Raw genomic sequence first — 23,757 nt, forward strand, 5'->3', positions numbered from 1 at the left:
TTTTTTTGTTACTTTTACAGAGGCTTAACCCGTGCTTCCTTATTGTTAGCACTTAACTCAGACTGAGAGGATCCATTAGCAGCATCATTCAAATAAATCTGCCCTCGTGTCCACTGAGATAGCTAACTGGTTAAGTACATGTCTATCCTAGTTAGATTATTGTCTGGGCCTCGGCAATTCCTATTCTTTGATTTTCAGTGGTCTTCAGTAAGTAGTTTAAAAACTAAATGAGATGAGTGCTTCATTTTGTGATCTTCTAGAACAAAAGTAATCAGTTATCCCCACACTGTCATCATATGTCCCCTTGCTATCAGTTCTAATAGGCAAAAATTCCAATGGAGGACAAAAACCCTCAGACATATATTGCCACAAGACAGGTGTACCATACTTTATTTATATCACATAATTCACTTCAAAAACCCATTCACCTTCTTTGGAGAACCAGTCTTCATTGAATATGGTTCCCCTTCAATAAGTTCAAGAGTCACAACTCACAAACAGCGGGATATAAAATCATGCCTCAGAGAGCCTGGAGAGGTAAGATGTCTGACTTTTTGTGATCTTGACAATGGATTTCGTTGGGGGCCTTTAAATCCAGACAGCTCTCACGGAGGTATTCCGCAAAGCTCAGTATCCCAACTAGTCCACCCAAATGATCAAAACCAAGAAAAAAACCTGACAGAGAGTTGAATGCTGATTTAACACAGATGCTGAGGAGTGATAGTGACTGCCACAGAAGAGTGACAGCACATACAGCACAACAGCAACAACTCAGTAAGGCCGTGCAAGCAAAGGGTGTCGATGAAAAACACACAGAAAATTAGGTGGGGGAAACTGTGGCTGAACCAAATGTACTTCAGAATTTGTGCTAATTACTAGTCCTGTGGGTACTTGTTTGAGGGGAATGTCCACTGCTTATGTGTGCTTATATAAGCAATCAATGCCTTTAATTAAACTATTAGGTGGGTTTGGGTCCCAGCAGACTACTTCTATGCCTTAAATAGCCTTATTGTTTACCTTCCCAAGTGCTGAAAGTGCAGCACGTCGGGAGGTTGGAGTATTGTAACTACTGAAGCCACGGTAGACTGCTTGGTTAGATTACAGTATATAACAGTAGAGGCTACATCTGACTAGCAATTGTTATTGTTAGCATGACAGCCACTTGTATATTTTTAGGTTGATTTTAGCCACGGCTCGAGGGATCATACATGTCCATTGGTCGTTCGAGTGAGTTGTCAACCACTTTCATTGAGACTGAAATATTTTAACAGTGGTTGGATAGATTGTCATGACATTTTGTACAGATTTTCACAGTCTTCATAACACTGAAACTTATTGACTTTGGTTATCATTTGACTCTTCCTCTAGTGCCCCCATGAGTTTGATATTTTTGTATTTTACTAAAGTGTCTCAACAGTTACTGATACACAGATATCCATGATGGTGAAAAGGATGATTCCCAGTGACTTTGTGATCCTCTGAATTTTGATCTAGTGTCAGCAGGTCAAATATTAACTTATCCAGTGAAATATCAACATCGGTGATACGTTATGAATGTTTGGTTTTCGGGGAAATGTCTCAACAAATATTGGATGAAATGCCAAGAAAAATGTGGAACAACCATTCATGTTTCCCTCAGGATTATTTTTTGTATTACTTTTGCGGAACCTCTCATCCAGTGCCACCTTCAAGTCAAAACTTCAGTTTGTCCAATGCTTTGGTTTATGGTAAAATGCCTGCAAAACCCATAATATTCCTGTAAGTCTCAGCTGTAATCAAACAAAATAACATATCCAACATGAGATATCTGATTTACAATATAAGGAATAAGCTATTAGCATTCTGTTTTAAGTGGTGCACTTCTACCATCTATTCTGTTATTCTGCAAAACTCTGTCTTTACCTTGCCTTGAATTTTTCCCAATTTTTCTCCCCATTTTCTTTTTGAGGAGGTGCAGTGTAAGCCAACAGTGGCCTTTTACTAAATCACTATAGCAGCCTTGTAGATCCAATAACGCAGCGTTTACTGTGCAAACATGCTGAAAAAAAACCGCTGTGGTGCTTCCCTATCTTCATATTCAATATTTCACATGACCCCTCAGAACTGAAATGCTGTGAAATAGGAAACCCTGGCATTATTTTCAGTAGCCTTTTATCTTGAAGAGTTTGATTTTTATATAAGCAACCACAGTGACATGAAGAGCGTTCTTCAGTGCTAGCTTTTATCCAGCAGGGAGAAACAGGGGTGTATAGACAGACAGAGAGATATTAGTGATGCAGGATAGGTAATGAAGGGGGACAGAGGAGGAGGAGAAAATAAGTCAGGCTGAGCTCGTAAACAGGCAAAGGCAGAAAGAGACCAGATCCAGTTGAAAGAGCAAATGAGAGAAAGATAGTCAAAGCCTTGAGGAGGAGGGCACACTGTTATAACTTCATGCATGTTTAAGCAGAGAGGTAACATGAGTTAAATGTCCAGAGGCTGTAGGCACTGGAGAGATAACACCAAGTGAAATGCATCTGATGAGTGGAGCAGGGGTAGTGAAGCAAAGCCACACTGGGAACTATTTTAAATGACAGAAAATTTCTAAATTTAATAATGTATTAATCATTTTACTCAGATATGAAGAAAAATGCTAAAACTTTGATGGTTCCAGCTTCCTAAATATGAGCAATTTCTACACTTTTCCAGCACTTTTAGCCACACTAGCAGCATGGCTTTAGGGGTGGCAATGTCCGTTGGTCAGTCCAACGGACTGTACAGACTTTCAAAGCCTGACTTTTCCTTCAGCACCATCATGAAGTGGAAATGAGTGGTTTGGAGTGAAATAACTTTAAACCTTTATAAAGTATTGCAAATTAGGTACACACAGAAATTCTAATAACTTCAGTTTCAGTCTTGAAAAAAAAAAAATCACTAGCTGCAGTTCACATACATACAGTTCAGATGTACAGTATGTTCAGGATAAATGTATTGCTCTCTGTGCCCACACTGTTCCCTCCTTTATCTCTCATTGTCATACACTCGCACATAGTCTCCTTTCATCTCACCAGAGAAAATATCCTCTGTCAGTGGGAAAAATGGAGTGGAACAGATGGCATCAGAATGATTGAAACCACCTACAATGGTTCCCACAACTTCCCTATCTTTCTACCCCACTGTCCCTCATATGCTGACGACTTCTGTCTCCTCACCCCCCTGTTCCTGCGCTCCTGCCCAGCTACACCCATTGTCTGGATGCATCATCCTAGCCTCTTCAAGGCCATCCAAGCTCGCAGGTCTTGCCAAAGAAGCTCAGGCTCACTGGAAGCCCCATGGTGCGACACAAAGTCAGCCAAGAGGAGAAAGAGAGGAGGGAGGAGTTTGAGTATGAGGAGAAGAAAGATGGAGGAAATGAGAGGCAAAGTTTTTGCCTTTTTTCCCCACCAGCCTGAAATGTCACTCTCATTTTAGCTGCAGTATTTTTAGCCGGTCACACATTTACTTGACAATCTCAATGGATTTGCACCTAAATATTTCAATGATTGCTTCGAATGCTAAAATGTAAAATCCTGAAACAAACATGTATGTGTACATATGTGCATTATCCATAGTCAGCCATCTTTCTTTTTTCAGAACTACTTCTTTCTTCTCACCTCATCATCCCCACCCAACATTACCTCCTCACACCTCCCCAGCACCAGGCCCGGTTGAGCGCCAGTCATGTAAATGAGATAGTTAGCAGATCAAAAGGCATGAAGAGATATTTTTAATAGCAGTAGAGGTGTTGATTAGTGTCAGAGAAGGAGAGACAAGGCAAAGTGCAGGCAGCCTCTATTACACCCCGGTGCTTTGGGGCATGTTGAAGTGTCTGTGAGTGTGTTGACGTGTGTATAGGTGTGAGGAGAAGACAAAGTCAGGAAAGGTGCTTTCTGGCATGCATTTACAGTATCATCTATGAATGCGTGAGTGTGTGTGTCATCAAAGTGTGTGCACCTCTCCCTCCGGGAGATCATTGTTAATGCATAATACATAGCTCCATATTTCCAACTATAACAGCAATAATGTTGGCGCGCTGGGTTTATGAAGAGGAGATCAGGTGTAGGAGAAAGTGATTACAGGGCATAAACAGTGTAACTGATATTGCTTCATTGTGAGAAGTAACTGGCATGAAGATGACAGTACAGTAGGAGAAGATAGTCCTGAAGAAGAGCGCTAGCAACAATGTTAATCAAATGCTTCACTGCAGCTATTGTCGGTAGTTATGGAGGAGTCACACGGCTAACGAGTTGTCCTGGTGAATTAAATTAAAGCTCAAATCAGGCTAAGTGTCAGACATGGAGGCATAAAGGTTTTAAATGTGTGTTAAGTCATTAGAATCCATTATATGATGATGATCTGACTCGGCTATGTTTACTTTACTTTATGCAATTCGCATCAGCAATGGAGATTTACTTGCATAATCAGGGAACACTCTTCTCCTGTAATGCGCTGCATGTAATTGCGGGGTTAATTACTTTTCAGCTTGACATAAAGCAATATGTGGAGCATTTTTAATTAGACCTCTAAGGGATTGCTATTTTGAATTCTTTTATTACTGTGACAGTTGTGCAACACTTGCCATTTGTCTTTCTTTTCATCAAATTTCATCCAGAGCAAGATGTGATCCCAGCTAGCAGTCTTTATCTCTGAATCAAAATTTGAATCCAACCTTTAGATAAGGCATGAGAATAAATAAATAGCTTTTCAAAGCTGGCATATTAGTGGCTCCTTATTCTGGTCTAGGGGTTTGCCCGCATGCTTTTGCCCGTGTCAGAATTTTCATCTTCCCGTTCTCCCCAGCTGCTTCCCTCACACGGCTCTCTCCCTCTTGCTCACACAGATGGCAGAGGGGTCGGAGAACTTTAATGAATTTTCAAAGGAGCTGCATTGGCAATATTAAAAGGAGCTCCCAAACTTAAACACGTCTGACACCAGAGTCACAGGCATGCGCACGATGACATGGGCACGCACATATGGAGGCATGAGCATCCACTCTCCGTAATACACATGAATGGATGCAAACACATACGGCATGTCACACACACGTAATGTACACACGCTCACAAATACCAATATTACTTTCTTCTCAAACCAATAACATCCACAAACAGAGGGTGGAAATACCACGTCCTGTACACCAGTGGACAATCTTAATTAACTCCATTAGAATGACAGGCACCCGCTGGAAGGTCAAAGGTCAATTTTAATGATGAGCCTACATATGGCAGCCACCGTGTTGTCTTGCAAGGGAGACGAGCGCCACTTCTGCTGATCCATCTGTCCCGTGGTAATGACTGCACCTGGCCTAGCATGGGCCAACGCACACAGGTACCAGAGCTCTCAGAACTAGCTCAGTGCACAGAGGGAAACACAATTAAAAAGCAATGAACACGCTCGCATCTCGCAGCCACATTGTTTACTCATTATGTCTAATTATCTATTTGAGTCAGAGCTTTAAAAGACACCTTTGTACGAGCTTTTTAGAAAGTGGGAGTGTATACGATGAGGCCATAAATGACTGTGATCTTAAACCCAATGAATTTCAATTGGAAATGCTGTCAATTGTCAGGCGTCTCCTCGTGACCTATGTTAATGGTTTTCTTGTTGCAAGAGACCAATGTTTAGGAACCTGATTTGTGAGTTGAGAGTGAAGTGTCAAACATCATTACAGCCTCTCTGTTTTGGCATCTCCTACTCACACCAGGAGCCTGGAGGAACCACTCCAATCCAAGCCTCTTTTAGCTGGCCTTGATCGCAACAGTTGACATACGACTGCCTGTAGGGTTTCCCCCCGTCTTCACAAGTGGCTGATATGAAGGGCCAAGCCAATGCTGCGCTGCTAGAGGCATCAAGGCTATTGCCTCTCCCTCTTTTTATTTCTTCCTTTCTATTCTCTCTTTCCGTCTACTTCTCCCCAGGCAAGAGAGTCTTTATCCCACCTCTATGTAGCTGAACTCGGGGTCAGAACTCAGCATAGAGCCCACGGGTCTCTGATCTCACCAGCTCTGATCACTCATCAAGGTCTGCCAGGCAGAATTCTTTTAAAAGCTGCATTTGAAAAAGTCCCTTAAATCCCCTCAGTGTTTTTTTTTTTTTTTCACAAGAGGGTGGGCAAGGCCCCCAGGAAGATACATCAGACCATGGCTGCATTTGATTTATCTCTGTTCTTTCATTTAATTTTTTTATTCATACTCTTATAGCATGGCAGATGGCATTAGGGCATAAACATATCATCTCCTTTTAATATCCCAGAGATCTCTTTAAACTCTTAATGATAAATGTGTTAAGATTGCAATATTTTGAGCAAAAAGGGTGTTCAATTATAAATTATTTTTCATACAGAATCAAACAGTTATTAGCTCGTCTGTCATCGTCTAATTTGACTCTAGTCAGACCTGAGGGGAAAAAAATTAAAGCAGAGAGCCGAAGATCTGGGGATTTAGATATACGGAGCGATGGCGTATCGCTTATGTTTTGAAACAGTAGACAGCTGCAACAGGAACAGAACATCTGCTGCAGTGCTAACATAAGCATACCTCGCTCCTGTACTGTCATGCCTGAGCGGCCTTTAAACTGGACAGCGCACAGTCTGACAACCGCCTGATGAAGTTTGGAGTTTCTTTAACTGTGCTCATCAGGCTGTCACTCACAAAGTACGGATTCACACCTCGACTTGAAGAGAGATTAAAAACAAGTGAGCAATATTTTTTTTTTCCTCAAAGAACAGCCTTAGTATTGGAGCCAATCTGGCTTCTTGTCTGACTTGTGTAAACTTCTAGATACTTCTGCAGTCTGTGTGAGCCCAGGCCATCTGTAGCCTCTGTCAGTGCTTCTCTAATTCTTTGTTGCAACAGAAAAAAAAGAAGTAATGTTTATATCAGCTCAGATGGAAGGGTGCAAGCTCTCTCAGCATCAGTGATAACATGGCAGTCCTGTTCTCTCCTCTGCAATGTCTGTTTGACACCTTCTCCCTTTTCTCTCTGCATTGAGGCCTTTTTGCTGCTAGCTGGAGCTTGGCCAGTCAGAGCCATTTTGTCCCATTATGTGGCACTGTAAAAAAACAGCTGCTCCCATTCCACACTGATGAATAGGTTAAATGGCGACACAAGGAACAGGGCCTTTTTTGTCACAGTCTAAATTGACCGACAACAGGCGCTGGAGGTTCCACTGTTTCTTCTCGGCTGCCTTCCAGCTCCATAGCTTTTGATTTCCAATTAGTGGCCACTCAGTCCTGCAGCCATTTTAGAGACAGAACTCCCTCTCCTCTTCTCTCGATCTCTCTCTTTCTCTTTCTGTCTGTGTGTTCATTGTCATGTTTCCATGTGCCACTGAGAAAAATGAGCTAGAAAATGCTAGGAATAGCCATCGGACTGATCTAGTGAAACTAATCTGTAAAGAGCTACTACACTACTCAACTGAGTTCATGTGTAGTATAGAGGAATGATATGTTGTTTGCAGCTTGTGCCATTTTGAATGTTGGCTGCTCCATCATTTACTAAACAGTTGTTTGTGTGGTGGTACCCAAAAAAGGAGTTTATGCTATGAATTTATTTCATAGCATAAAATAGCAAAGGTATTTTAGCCAAACGTTATTTATATTTACAGGGAAAATGCTTGGAATACCTCAATAAAACATTTACACAGTCTTCAGTACAAGTTTACTGTATGTGGGCTGTAAGTACAGTTATGAATCAAGTGTTTAATAGCACATTGAAATATGCATGCTTAGGATAATACACTGCACCATGAATGTCATATTTTATAGTACATTTCCCTATCAAAACAAAGAAGTGCCTAGATACTTGTAGATAATAAGGGAAAGGGATCTTTAGAGGGAAAGAAATGATAAGAGCTACATTATACTTATCAAACGCAGAATAATACAGGTTTCTCTATTTCCTTCAGCTGACCTGAGAGCCAAATTTGCTGCCACTCTGATCACCCTAAGTCCTCCCTCTCTGAAGTCGAAAATTGGAGGGGTGGGTGAGCGTAGTCTAAAACAAAAAGTGGGTGAGAAAGGTTTTGACAGAATTTCCAGTGACTGAAGAAGAATAATTGAGCCAGTGATAATGATTAACAACCCTATCAAACTCTCACAGATATACTGTGGTCATTTGTGTTACGAGAGATAAAAGTCATAATCTTTATGGATATCTGAGGCCAGATCAAAAGATGGTGATTATTTCTCAGGGAATTACTAGAATGATAATGCATGATTTGTGACCACTGCATAGAAAATGCAAATCATGAGCAAAGTCGTCATTGTCAGACATTGACCCCAACATTATACCAGTTTAAAATCCTTATGCCATGAATCTATTATAAAGGGGTTACGTTGAATTTATCAGTAAGTGTAGCTGTGGTTGGCTGTCAGTGACCAAACAAACCTGCTCCTCTGTCTCTCTGAGAATGCAGTGTTGTCCCCACCGTGGTGCACTGACTGTTGCGTGATGAATGAGGAAAGTCAAGACCGACTGTGTCAAAAAGAATCTCCCTTGAGGAAACTGATGTCCTTGTCCAAGAGCCACAAAGTCTCAGAGGACAGAATATACAGCACCGCGAATACCCCACCAAGGGCACATGATGTCTCTGTAAACTTAATCCAAATTTTGAGACAGAGTGTAATCTCTGTCACCATGTTTTTTTTTTACACATCAAAAGCTTCAGTCGTGAAAAAAATGTTTACATTCTGCAAATACCAATTATGTTTACATATTTAACAAGATGAGGTACAGATGGATGAGAACAGCGGCTCAACGGTTTTAAAATGTTGACAGCATATTTCAAACTATATGTTGCATGATTCCCTAGATAATTCAGCCCAGCACAAACTAAAGTTCCCTTTGAGCATCATATAAGTAGATCAGCTGGGCATATGTGCACCATAGTCATAGTTGAAGTGGTAACATAATCATAATTATAGCGTCTTTATGAGCTCTAATTTGATATTGTAAATGAGGCTACATATGTAACTAGTGATAAAAGTTCAAAGTTTTATGAACTACAGAAACATTCCACTGTACTCCCTCTCCAACCTAGTTTGGCACATCAAAGACTGATAAAATTGTCACAGCACATACAAGAAAGAAACCACTAATCTGAAAGCAAACTGAAAGGGTTTATGGTGTGGCTGTCAGTTACTCATCGTGGCATTGCCATTTCTGCCTTATTGCAATGACTAGTCTAAGCAAAACTTTACAAAATTGAGTCCATGTCCTCACTAAACCCATGTCTGAGCAGTAACAGGCTCACTATGTCGCATCACAGAGGGTTTTTGTAATTCCCCCCAGCACTGACCACTCCAAACATCCCCAAATCCCTCTTGTCAATAGAGAAAAGACAACATGAGAAACGGACTCCTCAGCTTTTCTTTGCCTTGTCAAAAGTTTCCATATCGTGTTGTGGGTTCTACACAGCATAACTAAGACCCTGGAAGAAGCTTATCTGCTTAAAACAGGAGGGTGAGAGAGGGTGAAAAAAGTGTCTTCGTCTTCCATCTTTTTCCTGGTTCACAGAGTGGGTTTATTCAAGCCACCAGGGCTTTTGGTTTCTCCCTCTAGATCCACCCTCCACCATTACCGCTAGTCTAATCCACTCAGCCCCATGCTACCTCTACTGGTTTTGATTGGCCAGGCTTCCAAATTTCCACCATAGGACTCAGGAAAAATCAATAATCCTCACTGCTCTGCAAAAACTCCCTCTATTAAAAACACAAAATGTAATTCAAGAAATATGGAATGGCTGAAAACATGGAACTTCATGTTATTCTCATTTATTTCTTTTTGGTATAAATGGTTTTCTCAGCTGTGGAAAATTTCAGGAGAATCTATTAAGTTTAATATAATTTTGTGTGATATTATTTTTGGTGTGATTCTCTGATCGTTTAATTTTAGATCGTCCATGGTTGTCTGGTATTTACACTTCATGCCAGAATGTATCACATTTAAAAGGCTGCTACATTCCATCGTCTCCTTCCCATTTATATTGTTGTCTTTCATTGCCGTTCCTTTAAGTGTCTTGGTCTCTCACTCCCTCTCTATCAAACAACAGTGATGCTAATGTCATTGAAACCCCAGGTGCTTCCAGTGCCTCTTGAAGTCTGACATCAGTCCCTGCTACCCCTTCCCCTGGGTCCAATTTTCTCAGCATGAAGCTTCAAGGTCCTCAGCTGAGCTCTCTGTTTAGCAACAACAGTAGCAGCGAATGTGAATGTGTGTCAGACAGAATGGTAATGAGCGTCCCAGAGATTGAACCCAAGTCTTCCCCTCCTCTCCCTGAAAATAGATATGTTCTCACGTGAAAAACAGATATTGTAATCACATCCTCCCATCGTTGATCCCCTTGGGATTTATTGCATGCAGACCAAAAATGTAAATGAATGCAGGGGGTTGGACATCATTGGTGATAAATCATATTACTGGGAAATTCTGCTTAGCAACACAACTGGACTGCACTGTAAGCAATGGCAACTCTAGTCTCGGTGGCAAAATGTCCCTAACAGTACACAGTTGTTGTAAGTTCACACCATTTCTATTTTTTTTTTTTCGCATTTAGAAGAAAGCAGAACTGTACTTTAGAAGAGTACACTTGGAGAGGGACCACTTTAATTGCAGAAAAACAAACATGCTGTAATGGAAATCCAGTATATATTTTTCAGGCTGTCAGAGAGTTGGTGAAGGAAAGTGGAAGAGGGTGCAAGTGTTATAATATCCCTTTCCACAAATCTTTGGAGATATGAATGTCAGGTACCAATGACAGGCTGAAAATGTTGCTAAATGTTGCCTTTTTTAGTGTACTTGTTTGTGCCGGGGCCACCCTAATGTCTTTGTGAATAGTGTGAGACTGTCATTTTATTAAGCTGTTGAAACCTTGGACATCGGCTGTCAAACTAACAAGCTTAGGGAAAATGTAGCAAAGGCCAAAGCATAGAGGGTGAGAGACATTTGAGGGCTACTAAATTACCTCTGAGACATATGGAGAAAAGGGAACACCTCGGTGTATGTTTGTGAGAGACATTTGTTTGTTCGATGGTTACGTTACACTGGTGCAAAAAAAAAAAAAAAAAAGGCAAAGGCTTGTCAGTAATAGATTAGGTTTCTGCTTACATCCTCTTTGCCTCCATCCTCAAAATCTTGAAACACTGACAAATATTAATGCAAGTTGAGCAAACTCTGGATCCTCGGGGGAGACTATCTCAGACGTTTCATGTCCCTCAATTAATAAATGATGTCCTTCTCTTGACAGGGACTATTCTTAACCCCCACTCTGTGCAATGCTGGGACACCATCATTTTTCAGGAGCACTAGTGACAGCCTCAGCCTGCATTGAAGTTTAGCTTGCTGTACATTGTAATTTGCTGACGTTTCTTTTCTCTCTTTCTCTCCTTCTTATTTTCCCCCACTTCCCCTGCTCCCTCTTTTCCCCAATGGCCTGAGTACAGATGTGACCAACTATTCCACACTAGGTAAGACTCATTTCATTTTTCATAGCACTGTTCTCAAGAGTGAGAGTCATGTTTGAGTTGTCATGTGTTGTTGGGAGTGATGTGAAAGCATAAATATGGAAGAGAGTTAGAATGGGGGGAGGAGTGGAAGCAATACCAAGATGCTGCTGTTTGCTCAGTAAGGTATGCAATGCTCTGCAATCCTCACCCATCCCATTTTCCCACGTGTGCACGAGAATACACAATGGTAGCTTTTTCTGGCAAGCGGATTGTGTGCTCTGTGCCTTCAATTTGAATTTTATTCAAATGAGAATCAAATGGCCCAGATTGTTCAAAGAATTCGCCGGCAGTGTTGACTTAAACAAGCATAGCACGGATGGCGTCTGTTTCCACACTGCGGTGAGTGTGTGGAAATACCTCATATGTTAAGCTGTGAACCCGTCCGCTTTTCCCAACTCCACATGTCAACATGAAACCCCTGGTGCTGTGGACACTGACAGTGTCCATATGGTGGCATTGTCTTGGATGTCCTGTTTTCAGGGGGTAGCTTAGCAAATCTTTCTCACTTGCCTTCTGATCTTTTTTCATTTTATACTCGTTGTATGGTTGTGTCGTGGTTTCAGCGGGAGCACATTAACCTCCCTGCTGCTTCTTATGCAGACTCAAGAGACTTACGGCACTTTCACACCATCAGTTCAGTTCAAATGGACAAGCAGTTTGCCTAAAACTTTGATATAAACTTAATTTCCAAACCCAGTTTTACACCAACAGACTGTACCTAGGTCAACCAAAACAAGTTTGTCTGACATCAGTTGAAACACAGTACACTCCTGAGCAGTCAGAGCATGATTCATGTGTCTGACATTATCAGTGACATTGTTTAATTGTTAGCAATAAAATGTGAAAGATAAAAAAATACTTGATACCGGAAGCTTTTCATCTAGGAAGGTAGTTTATGAGGGGCAGACTTTTAACTTCTTTTTGGCCTATATGGGTCAGGCTCTCTTCATTTGTGCCCACGTAGCTCTCCCACTGGATGCACTTTGTTCCTCGTTTTTTTTCTACATAAGCCAAAGTGGGCCAATAACTTCTGCAATCACTTGCAATGGCAGTAAACAGTCGCACTTTGTTGCACAGAACAATGCAAGCAAACCACAGACTGCATCAGCAGTGAACAAGGTTGACAAACAAGCATAAGTGAAATAAGGGGACAACTGAACTTTGGTTAAAACCAAGAAGCCCAGTGTGAAAGTGACCCTAGCTGTTTAATGCTTAGCCGAGAGTAGCATCCTTTTGTTCTGTCAGACTGTTTCTCCAGATACTGAGCAGGTTGCAGGAGTATCATAGAGGTCAATTGCATGTTTGAATCCACCATAGTAGGGAATCAGACCAAGACAGCAGGACCTTTCAACACTACCCATGGCTCTGAGCATCTGTTCATGAGGGGAAAAATCAGTCATCTCATCTCCATAGTGGAGCAAGAGTATTGGACAAATGAGAAAAATGCTATACCTTCATATTAGTCTTTCTTGGCTGGTGATTTGTTTCGCATACATAGTTGTTTCTCAATGCACTTGACTTTTTGTACTCAGACAGGTTTGGGAGACCGCCACCACATTGTGTAATTGAAAACCCAGTGCCATGCCACTACACTATCACAGTTTGGCTACTCGGCTGAGCATCTGCAAGCAGTTCTGGTCCGGCTCTCAACTCTTTGAGGCAGGCATTGGCTGACTGCTCGGAAACAGAAAACCCCTGGCTAGCTGAGAATAATAAGTACCCATGGGAAGCTGCCAGATGGACATTTACTGTGAGCCTAGCTGGAGAGGGAGAAATCTGTCAAACATCACACTAGGCATCTGTGGGGGAGCAGTGCAGGTTCACGTCCACTATGTCGGATAAGAGGAGTGCTCTTTGTCGAGACTAAAAGCTGTTAGATTTTTAACATATCACATCTAGTTGATGCATTTACATTCTTTCAAGGTCAGCAATTTACATTACATTAAAGCCACCTGTTACAGTGAAAGCTTTAAATAATGTGTGGATAATGGACGTTTTCAATATGTTTATCATATGATAGTAGTAGCCATTGCAGATGCAGTCACTAAGTGCTGTTGAATGGCCTTCTTCATGTAACTTAAATTTGATTCCTATTTCCAAGCATTCAGTAGTTATCAATTAACACTAAACTCAATTTACAGCCAGCTTTGTCTGTTCTGCTGATGTAAGAAAGGAGATAAAGATCTGAATTTATGTTTGTGTGGGGATTTTTGGATACCTCCCTTTGCAAAGTTTCTCTTATCTCTCCCTTAAATTTTAGTACAGGCAGTTGTTTCTGTCCCAGTGATAGAATAATAAGTCAAAAGCATGTTTCTCACTTAGATAATCCTTGAAGCCCAGTCTTTTGACTTGGATTTTTTTCATACACTCTTCAATACAAAGCTATAGGCGAGGAATTACAATTGGCTCATTATGCTCTCGGAAGCTCAAGGGCTTCAGAGCTGGTAAGGAGAGGGAGAATGAGAGAGAAAGAGCACAAAGAGTTCATCCCAGTATCGTCAGCAGTGAAATAGGACCTTGGTTCTCTTAGACAAGCTGTGCGCCAGTCATTATTGCATTATGTCTGGCAGCACTCCTCTCAGACAGGAACTGAGCCACACTTGATCAGTGATATGACACTGGCAGAGAAGAGTGAGATTGCTGGCTGCTTAGTTAAGCAAATACCATTATGCTGTTGAAGTCTAAAAGTAGATCTGTACTTGGTAAAAATTATAAAAGGCCAGCACGGACAGTACCCAAAACATTGGTAGCTTTGTAATACTCAGGAGTGGGTTCTTCTGAAACGATTTTGGTTTATTCATCTCTCAAAGGACAAGAACAATGCTATTCACGGATAATACAACACTTTCAAGTCTCCATCTGGGTTTCTCATACCCTGGAAAAATGTTCATGTATACTGTTAAAAAAATATCATGAACAAACTCCTAATTAGAAGCATGTGTTTTTTTTAATAATTATGTCCATTATTTATGATGTAGTTAAACAGATTATAATCTATAGCCATGATCTCGAGTTCACAGCCTTCATAGGAATGTTTGTATGTAGAGCAAGCGAGCCGTCATAACCCCAAGCCATTAGAGAACAACCATAGCTTGTTCCTGTGGTGGGTCTTAATGTTAGCACTTTGTTTCTTTTAGCTGTGCCCTCTGGGTAACGGGCCATTTCGCTAATGGTGAGTTTCTCAAGCATGTGTCAAAAGCCTCCTGGCATTATCAAAAGCTCTTGAGGGAGCTTAAAGTTGCTGTATGTTGATTTTTCCCCCTTTTTTAAAAAAAGACCAACTACTGCTGGGTAAGTTGCTAATAAGAAATGTGACTGATTGCTTGTTAGTGTGCCTTTGCATACATTCTACAGTAATTACACTTCAGTGACAGTTGCACAGTGTTCACTTTTACTTTCTCCTTTGAGAAATCTGCTTACGTTTTATTATGGTAACAGATCCTGTCACCCCTTGCCTTTTATTTTTGATATGTTCTATGTTTTCTTCAATTAGACATCATGACAGATGATGGCACATGTGATTACCCATACTATGCACATACAGAAGCTTTAAGGATGGTATAGAAGAGCAATTTACACACCACACAGATTTGTGTACTCTTGCATGCCCTCATCCCTGCAAGTGAAGCCGGGCTGTTGTTACGAACAGATGGCTTATCTTTAACTTTATCAGCGGCGGCAGTGTCACCAGCAAACGCGATAAGTTGCTCCAGAGCCTGGGGAGAGCTGCATCCATCAGTAGCTAACAGCATATGGTGAAGGGACATTAAGGTGTCCTTTCTTTCTTTCCCTGCCTTCCTGTTCTATGAGTGCTTCTGCAGCCAAGCATCAGATGCTGACTTCACAGGACAATGTGTGTGTCTGAGTGTGTGCTGAGGTGCAGTGGGCATCCAACATGGGACCTTGTGTTTCCTATTAGATCTGTGTTTTCACAGCTCTGCAGCTCTCCTATCTATCTATCTATCCATCCATCCATCCACCTGTCCTTTCCTTTCTGCTTGTTCATGTCTGTTAGGAGATTTTAAGAGTTAAACATGGTTGCTGCCAGCCAAGGTAAAATGAAAATACTTTTTTTTTTCATTTGGAGAGAAATCACAAGGCAATATCAGCAACTATGTCTGTGTCAAGAAGGTGTTGTTTTCCTATCTCTCCCACTAATAACAAACTCCATTGCCATCCCAACCTAACCACCCTAGTAAGGCACTCTATTTCAACATTGGATAAAAAGCATGTTTACCAGATCCTCTATGTGTTGCATTCCTACATTAAGCTGAGTGTCAATCAAAGCCTTGTTTGCTAGAGCAAATGGTTCAGCCGCCCATGGACCAACATGACAGCATGATGTTGGACATAAATCAGACAAACTGCACAAATTATATTCACCCCTGGTGTAGATTGGGAAGTATTTAGTAACAATAGAAGTGCTCATGATGAGCAAGCTTCTCTGGAGGCACACACATACAGTTACATGTTGGTGTATACCTGTCATTAACACACTGGACTACATTTCTTATGAGCATCAATTTACTCACGTTTATAAGCAATAGCCTCCTGTTTAGAATTAAAAACCTCATTGTATAAGTCCTCATGACTAGTAACACCTCGCCTCAAGGCCTGTTCCATTACCTTACACAGGCTACATTTGTTCTCATTCTAGAGTCAATGTTTTTCAGCTAGAACTTAATATTGTGTTCTAATCACTGCCGGTGCCTTTTAAATGTACTCTCTCTTGCTTTCGGTTTTGACATCTCCTTTTATGCTAAGTTTCAACTCATGTTTGAAACCTCTGGTATGTCACAGCATGCATTCCACCCAAACCCCTTAGCCTTCCGTTTTCTATTGTTATTCCCATGTTGACATCTCTCTAATAAGCAGCGTTAATTAGCCTGCTCTTCAAAAATATAATTTTCTATTGTGTATCAGGGTTTGGTCATTAAATGAACAAAAGCAGTCAAACCACTGACACAATAGGCTCAGCTGATTATGGGTGAAGCCATAACAAAACTTGGTTGAAAAAACAATCAGGGAATCTGCATGATTCTACATCATCCTGTCATCCCAAGTTGACTAGACAAGTTGTGCTAAGAACACGTTTCTCAAGTACAGAAATGTGTTGTTTATGTTGTTGCAGAGTCTTTTTGCCAGCCCAGATCTGGTTGTGATGCTGCACATGTAAAACTTTCAACTTTAAGATGAGGTTCCTCTTGGTATGTGCATGTACTATTTTCTGCATTTACAGGAAATATGGTACTGATATGCTGCTGTTTTTAAGGCATTAAACTGTTCAGTATCAAGCCAAACATTTCTTGTATCACCGAGAAAATCTGCTGGGATATCAGTTGAAGTCATATGGTGTCCTTAGAGACAGCATCTGGCCCAAGTTGACTCGAGCATCGTGCATCAATTTTGGCAGAACATTTGAGAATGATGAAGACCACTGGACTGGATCCATGGCCTTTCTTCTCTGAAGGTTGAATGTCAGGGGTTGTCGGGTGACCAACCCATCTGCCGGTCTGGCACTGCCACATACAGTACAGGCTGGATGTTAGTAATGGAGTGGCATGTTTCGTGGGTGTCTAAGCAGAGACAGGCTGTGTTCCTTCCCTGCTCAGATGTATACTCTACATCAACATCACAGCATAGCATTCCAAAAGATTATATCATTGTCACTGGTTTGAATGTTTTGACAGATCCAAAGTGACAGTAATTAATTTGGTTTTTATAAGTAATGAAGGTTCATAGGGGTATCGAATGCAAAGGTAAATGCTCAATGATAATCAAGAATATCACAGAAAACTTGCATTTAAAAACCACTCTGCCTCTTTCTCATGACTAGAGGCTGAGGATTTCCTTTGGATGATTGCACTAACTTGTGTCATCAAAATCGGTTCTGAACTCGGGTCACGATCATGGCAGGATTAACCTATTGAGGGGGCCAGGGCAAAAATTGGATGTTGGGCCGCAGTGAACCCCACTGCCAATGTACCACATTCCAAATCTGGAGCTTGGGTCAGTTGCCTTTTTTGTCAGTTGTCAGTCGGCCTTTATCATAGTGTATAATTTTAAAGGGACATAAATGAATGTACCATGTATCCACATCATCATTCAGAATAAAGCATTTACACAGCAGTGTTTCACACAATACAACAAACTAGGGCTTGGAGCCTCAAAAAGTGGCCCAATGTATTAAATTGTTACTTCTTGTTAATTACTTTTAATGGTACAGTGAGTGTCACTGCACCACGATTAGGGATCTGTAGAGGCTGCACCATATTTACCCTGCAGAGCTCTATGTACACGGAAAGCTGCTCCACCATATCCCACTGCGATATCACTTTCTCTTTCTTGACCGACACCAAAATAGAAGCTTGTGTTAATTAGTCCTTAGTGGCCTGACATACGGAGAATCCAGGTTTGTAAATACAGGAGAGGATGTGTCCTCATCCGTCCCTTGCTACAGATTAAGGCCTAAAGCCAGCTGGGAAATTTGAGCCAGGGTTTTCTTTTTTTTTTTCTTTGTCTGCTCTGACATGTGCACTGACATTCCTGCAGGTCAAAAAGGAAAATTACTGTAGGCTTTGTGTTTGCTCAGGGCCTTTAGTGACCACAGGCCCTGCTAAAGGGTTACCCTCTGGGATAAGCACATAACAGTGATCATGTATTTGGATTCAAGCTTGAGACATATGGGTAGGTTAATGCACTGCTATGTTTACAGGAAGCAGGATTGTAATCCCACCACTATTCTCACTATAAAACAAAGCCAAGTTACAAACTGCTCAGAAGGGGCATCTCAATAATGACTCAGCTCTATGTGTTTTACTAGTCATTTCTTTACTCATTTGTTTGTAGGCTGAAAATGTGTTTCACGGTATGTGCAGAAGTAAAAATTTTTTTTTTAAACGGAGGATACGAATGATCATGCAGGCACATGGACACCTGCCTTCATATGCATATGTGAGAAACTCAATTAGGTTCATATTGGACGATCTCACAATTTAATCTTGAACACAATCTATCCCTTACCTCTAAGATAATTTGAAATATTTTAAAACCTATTCCTCACTGGGTGAGAAATTCCTTCAAATCAATAAACATGGCTGATGTAGTGTACTCCTCTAAGCTAATCAAATTACCAAAGCAAACATGTCCCCAAGCATGGAAATAGATGTTTATACACACCAAAAACAGAGAACACATTTGAGAAAAATTACAGAATAATTCATTGACCATGAAACATTGCTGCTTAGCAAGCTAATGCAATTTACATGAAGCATTCAGTTAGTAACAGTCATTTTAGTGTCTGTCCAGACACCACTGACTCAAAAAATAAAGTAGCATCATTATAACATTCTAACTTTAGATAAACAACTTTTAGTTACACAATAAGACACCTGTCGAAATGGTCATGATGTTACACTTGAGTTATATTTTCAGGTCTGATGATATTTTGGATCCCCCTGTAACCAATAAAAAGTTTTTAGGTTTTTTTTTTCCATTGCACCCAATGCAGTATACAAAACACTAGTGACTGTTAGCTCACAGGTATCACTCATACAATGACCAAATTGTATCAATTTGATGTTTTTCTAATGTGAAGAGGCTGTTAAATGTACCATTGCAGCACAGCCCCCATCATTAGTTTGCTATCTTGTTACTGTACAGCCACCACTCACTTCTTTTATTCTCTCACTCTCAAACTTTCCACTTTGCCTTGGTATGATAATCACCTTACTTGAAAGATGGCAGGCAAAGAAAAGAAATCAAGATGCTGTATGCAAGAATAACAAGCTGACACTGCACAGTGAACGGCAGTGAATAATCTTCCTCACATTTTCATTCCTCCCCCTAGATTTACACTGCAAACATAGTCTGTTATCTATTTTTATCCTGCTTTTTTTTTTTAAACCACCTGAACTGCATTTACTCTTCAGTTTTCCACTGTTTCATATATTCTAATGTATCATACATTGTGAGCTCTCCTCACAAACTCTCTGTCTGTGTTATGCACACAATTACACAACTCGCATTGAATAGTTTGTTCAATACTGAATAACCTTTCACATTCATAAAAGACATCATCAATCATATGCAGAGGGGCAAATAATGTACATTCACCCATCTTGGTGCAAAGATTTGCACAAATGTCTCTAATGAAGTCACCAGAGTCACTTTAACCAATGCGATTGTAAAATATAAAATGCTTTGGACATGCTGAAGTAATGTAACAAAATTACAGAAAAAGATTAATTTCTTCTCCAAAGAGATGATGAACTATATCAGTGTCTCTCATGACAATCATGTCATCACTCTCTGAACCATATTAATTACTGAGCTAGAACAGGTAATTTACAAGGCAGACATTCAATGAGGCTATGTTGAGTTGGGTGCATTATGATTATATTAACATAATCCGGTCTTGTTAAATTGGATCAGCAATATTATTAAAGCTGGCATAGCTTTCACTCAGTGTCGTTAATTCCTCTCATGCTTAAGTCCTAATGAGAAATAAGGAAGCACTTACAGGGAAGCGTATAGACTGAACGGCAGGTAGAGATTATCTGTCTTTCTCACTCAGTTTCTCTCACATTCTCTGTGTTTGTGTCATGCGCACAATTACACAGAACCAGACACACAGAAAAACAAAGAAAACCACACACACACACACACACACACACTTTCGCTCACAGTCTTTTTCTCTGTGCCTACCTCTCTCCAATGAATAGCACTTTGTTATAAAGCCAGAAGGATTTTCAAACACATCATTATAAGGCTCTGGGAAAACTGTATGGAATGAAGACCAGTTGACTCTGCATGATTTGGCATGAAATGAGAGTTTTGAAAATAAAATATGTAGTGCTTAAGTCTCACATAAATGATATGCTGCCATTATAAATGATAAAGTAGAGGCTGCAAAAACTCAAAGATGGAAAATTGCATTAAAAAGTGACTCATAATGTTAGAAAACTATTGTTGCCATGTAAAATGATAAAACCTGTAATGCATAGACAAAGCTTTAGCGGTCTTAAAAATTAGTACAATGCATTATTCATACAGCATGTCCTTTAGTTAACAAAACAGCTTCTATTGTAATACTAATATGTTGCATCCAGTGCCACTGAAAACTAGAAATATACTTTGTTTTATCTGGTCTGTCATCATGCCAATATTTTGTCATAGCGCACAGGATTTGCACTGATTCATGACAATTATCGGCCCTGGTTGGAGGAAGACACCTTCAGCAGCTCAGGCATGTTTGAATAAACTAACATGCAGAACCGCAGACAGCAGTCCATGGAGAACTATTCACTGTCTTATCAGGCTATCTGACAACACACTGCTAATTCAGGTGTGAACAGTAAACTCATTTTCATTTTGTAATCTAGCCATCCCTTCAAAAATATTGAGAGTCTGCCCATCTCGTTGGTTCCCATTGGACACACAAACAAAAACTTAATATGGAGAATAAATTGGGAATGAAATGAGTTAAAAAGGATTAATCATTATGCACACACATAATATGACAGTCAATACCCTATCGATCACTGTGGAATTTTAATTTACCCATAATGACACAACATTAAGTGAACCTGATTGATAGTTTTTACACATGGGAGAACACAATTATGTTCAGAGCAGGCTACACACGCACGTGCCAAAGTGCACACACACATTCCCGCGCACACGAGTCAGCCGGAAATCCACACACTCCCTTTCCATAATGTTATTATCTCATTCTCCATGGTCTCATTTTTCACAAAGCCCCGGGGTGTGTGAGGGACAGTCAGGGTTGAGCTCACACAAGCCCAGGCTGCACACCCGACTGCCAGTGAAGGTCTGCGTTAGTACCAAGTGCAACACTGCCAGAAGAAACAGGGACGTGAAAATGGAACGAACCCAGATGATCCTGAAACACAATGTGGTGCAGGACCCTTTGACACAGCCAGTGGAAGCAGCTGCTTGACTTTATTGGAGATTATTGTTTATTTGGAGATTAGAATTGGAGACTGATTATTAAAAGGACATGTTATTGCCGGGGAGATAAGCAGGTATTACAAGATGACCACAGTATAAAAGAGGGGTTGCTAGTTTATCAAGGCCAATTGTTTTCTTTGAGGCTCACTTTTTGGCCTGCAATCTGTTTTCTGTTTTGGAGGAGAGAGAAAAAAAACAACAACTCCTCACTCATTTGAATTTTGTGCATTCCAGCTATGAAGATTAAAAAGCAAATTTCTATTTCAAGTCAATTTTATTTATTTATAAAGCCCAATAGCACAAATTTGCCTCAGGTGTTTCACAATCTGTACAGCATACAACACCCTCTGTCCTTAGATCCTTGATTCAGGAACCCTCCACCCCCTTCAAAAAACCCCAGGAAGACTAACAGAGGATGGTATGGACAGATGTGCAATAGATGCCATGTGCACAGATTGTGTAGTATAGTATCATCACTAAAACATTATGATGTATGATAGCTTCTGTCGCAATTAATTTAATAATCACTGCTCCTATTTCCTATCTTATTTATCTTTATTATAACAATGCATATTCTTGTTGTCAGGGACAGAGGTGTAGGTGAGGTTCTGTCACAGACTTTAACTCACAAAAGTTGGGTATCAATACTTGTCTTTGTGAAGAAATTCTTTTGAAGTTATCATATACAGAGAGAGTTTTCTTCTCATCAAACTGGCTTCCTTGCTGTGTTGATACTGACTGCGGTATGCATTTCACAGTCAAGACACGCAACTGTCATTTTTCCCAGCTGTTACAACTGGCTCTGTTCTGTAGACTGCAGCACTGCTTGGAAGTGGTGCGTCATCATTGAAATGAATTTTGGGACCCTTCTGTTCATTCTCATCAGTAAAGTCACCATCTGATACATTTGCAGTCAACTTGTTAAGTTCTGCAAACTATGCCTTCCCTCCATGCTCCATCCATGAGTTTTTTTGTTGACACAGTAAGGCAGTGAATTACTACAGCCCATACAATGCATCTTGGAAGTTTCCACAGATTAAGTTTAGGAAGAATGAACTCCTGCTGTTATCTCAGTGGAGGTCTGATTGTATGTCAAAATTTCCAAGGATTCCAATGACACATTCATGCCCATTCATCAAAATTTCTATTTGATGAATGGGCATGAATGTGTCATTGGACTAAATACTTGCAAAAGTAATTAGGCTCAGCTATAATTTGTGTTTAGTTCTAATTACCAAATGTTAGCATGCTAACATACTACATTACAATGGCGAACATTGTAAACATTATACCTGCCAAACATAAGCATGTTTGCATTGTCATTATGAGTATATTAGCATTCTGACATTGGCATTTATCGCAAACCACCACTTTGCCTATGTGTAACCGTACAGAGCTGTTTGCATGGCTGTAGACTCCAGTCGTGTTCTCAGTTATGTGCTGGCTTTGGAAGGTTTCGACTTGTAGTGTCCATTGAAAATACTCTTTCTCCCGATGCATAGCATTTACAGTGTTATGTAATAACAAAGACTCCGGCCTTGAGCTGTGGAACAGTCAGCAGGCACAGAGGTGACGTCTTGCTGGAGGCAACTGGATCTAATGACTGGACTGCCAGCAGATAGCCCCACACATGATTAGTGTCAGATCAGTGACATCATCTAATGTGATGCCTCAGACATTGGCCAGCTGTTACTGTAGGGAGCCAACTCTCCGTCATCACTTCATTGGTTTAGAGCCAGAATTTTATTTGTGGCTGTAGGCAGTGGAAAGAAGTGGTTGGAAACCAAATGTCCATGTGTCTCTGTCCCACCAACAGTGGCATCCATCGCCTCAAGGTGATGCCACGGACTACTAAATCACAGAGTTAGTGATTAGCAAAGTTGGAGAAGCACAGTTTGGAACCAAAGCCCAAACCAATAACTCACAACATTGAATTTAACGGTTGTCTAGGAGGTGCTGTAAAACCTTTGCTCCATTTTTCAATTTCCACATTAATATCTTAAAAGAGGTTACAGGACTCATGTGGTGTTGACATCTCGCTCGGAGGTAGTTAAGAGGTTTGTGTGATCTACTCATACACTTCCACTGTGGTTATTTGAAACAATGTGATATGTACCGTTGTTTCAGAAAGCAGTATTGAGAGAAAAAGCAGATATTACAGCTGTCAACAAAACAACATGAGGTGTCAAATTTGCCGTGGGGAGAATATAAACCTATGGTTCCACTGATCCACTGAATAATACATTACACATGGGAAACCAGAA

General features: G+C 40.6%; 1 long non-coding RNA gene across 1 annotated transcript in view; it reads left to right on the top strand.

The window, feature by feature from the left end:
- Window positions 1–23,757, top strand: part of LOC139222493 (uncharacterized) — a 133,492-nt gene that overhangs the window by 83,194 nt on the left and 26,541 nt on the right. Inside the window, exon 2 of the long non-coding RNA XR_011585921.1 lies at window positions 11,459–11,482. This is a non-coding gene — a long non-coding RNA (uncharacterized lncRNA). The remainder of the gene's footprint in view (window positions 1–11,458; window positions 11,483–23,757) is intronic.

Source organism: Pempheris klunzingeri, chromosome 23, assembly GCF_042242105.1.
Source record: "Pempheris klunzingeri isolate RE-2024b chromosome 23, fPemKlu1.hap1, whole genome shotgun sequence".
NCBI classification, from domain to species: Eukaryota; Metazoa; Chordata; class Actinopteri; order Acropomatiformes; family Pempheridae; genus Pempheris; species Pempheris klunzingeri.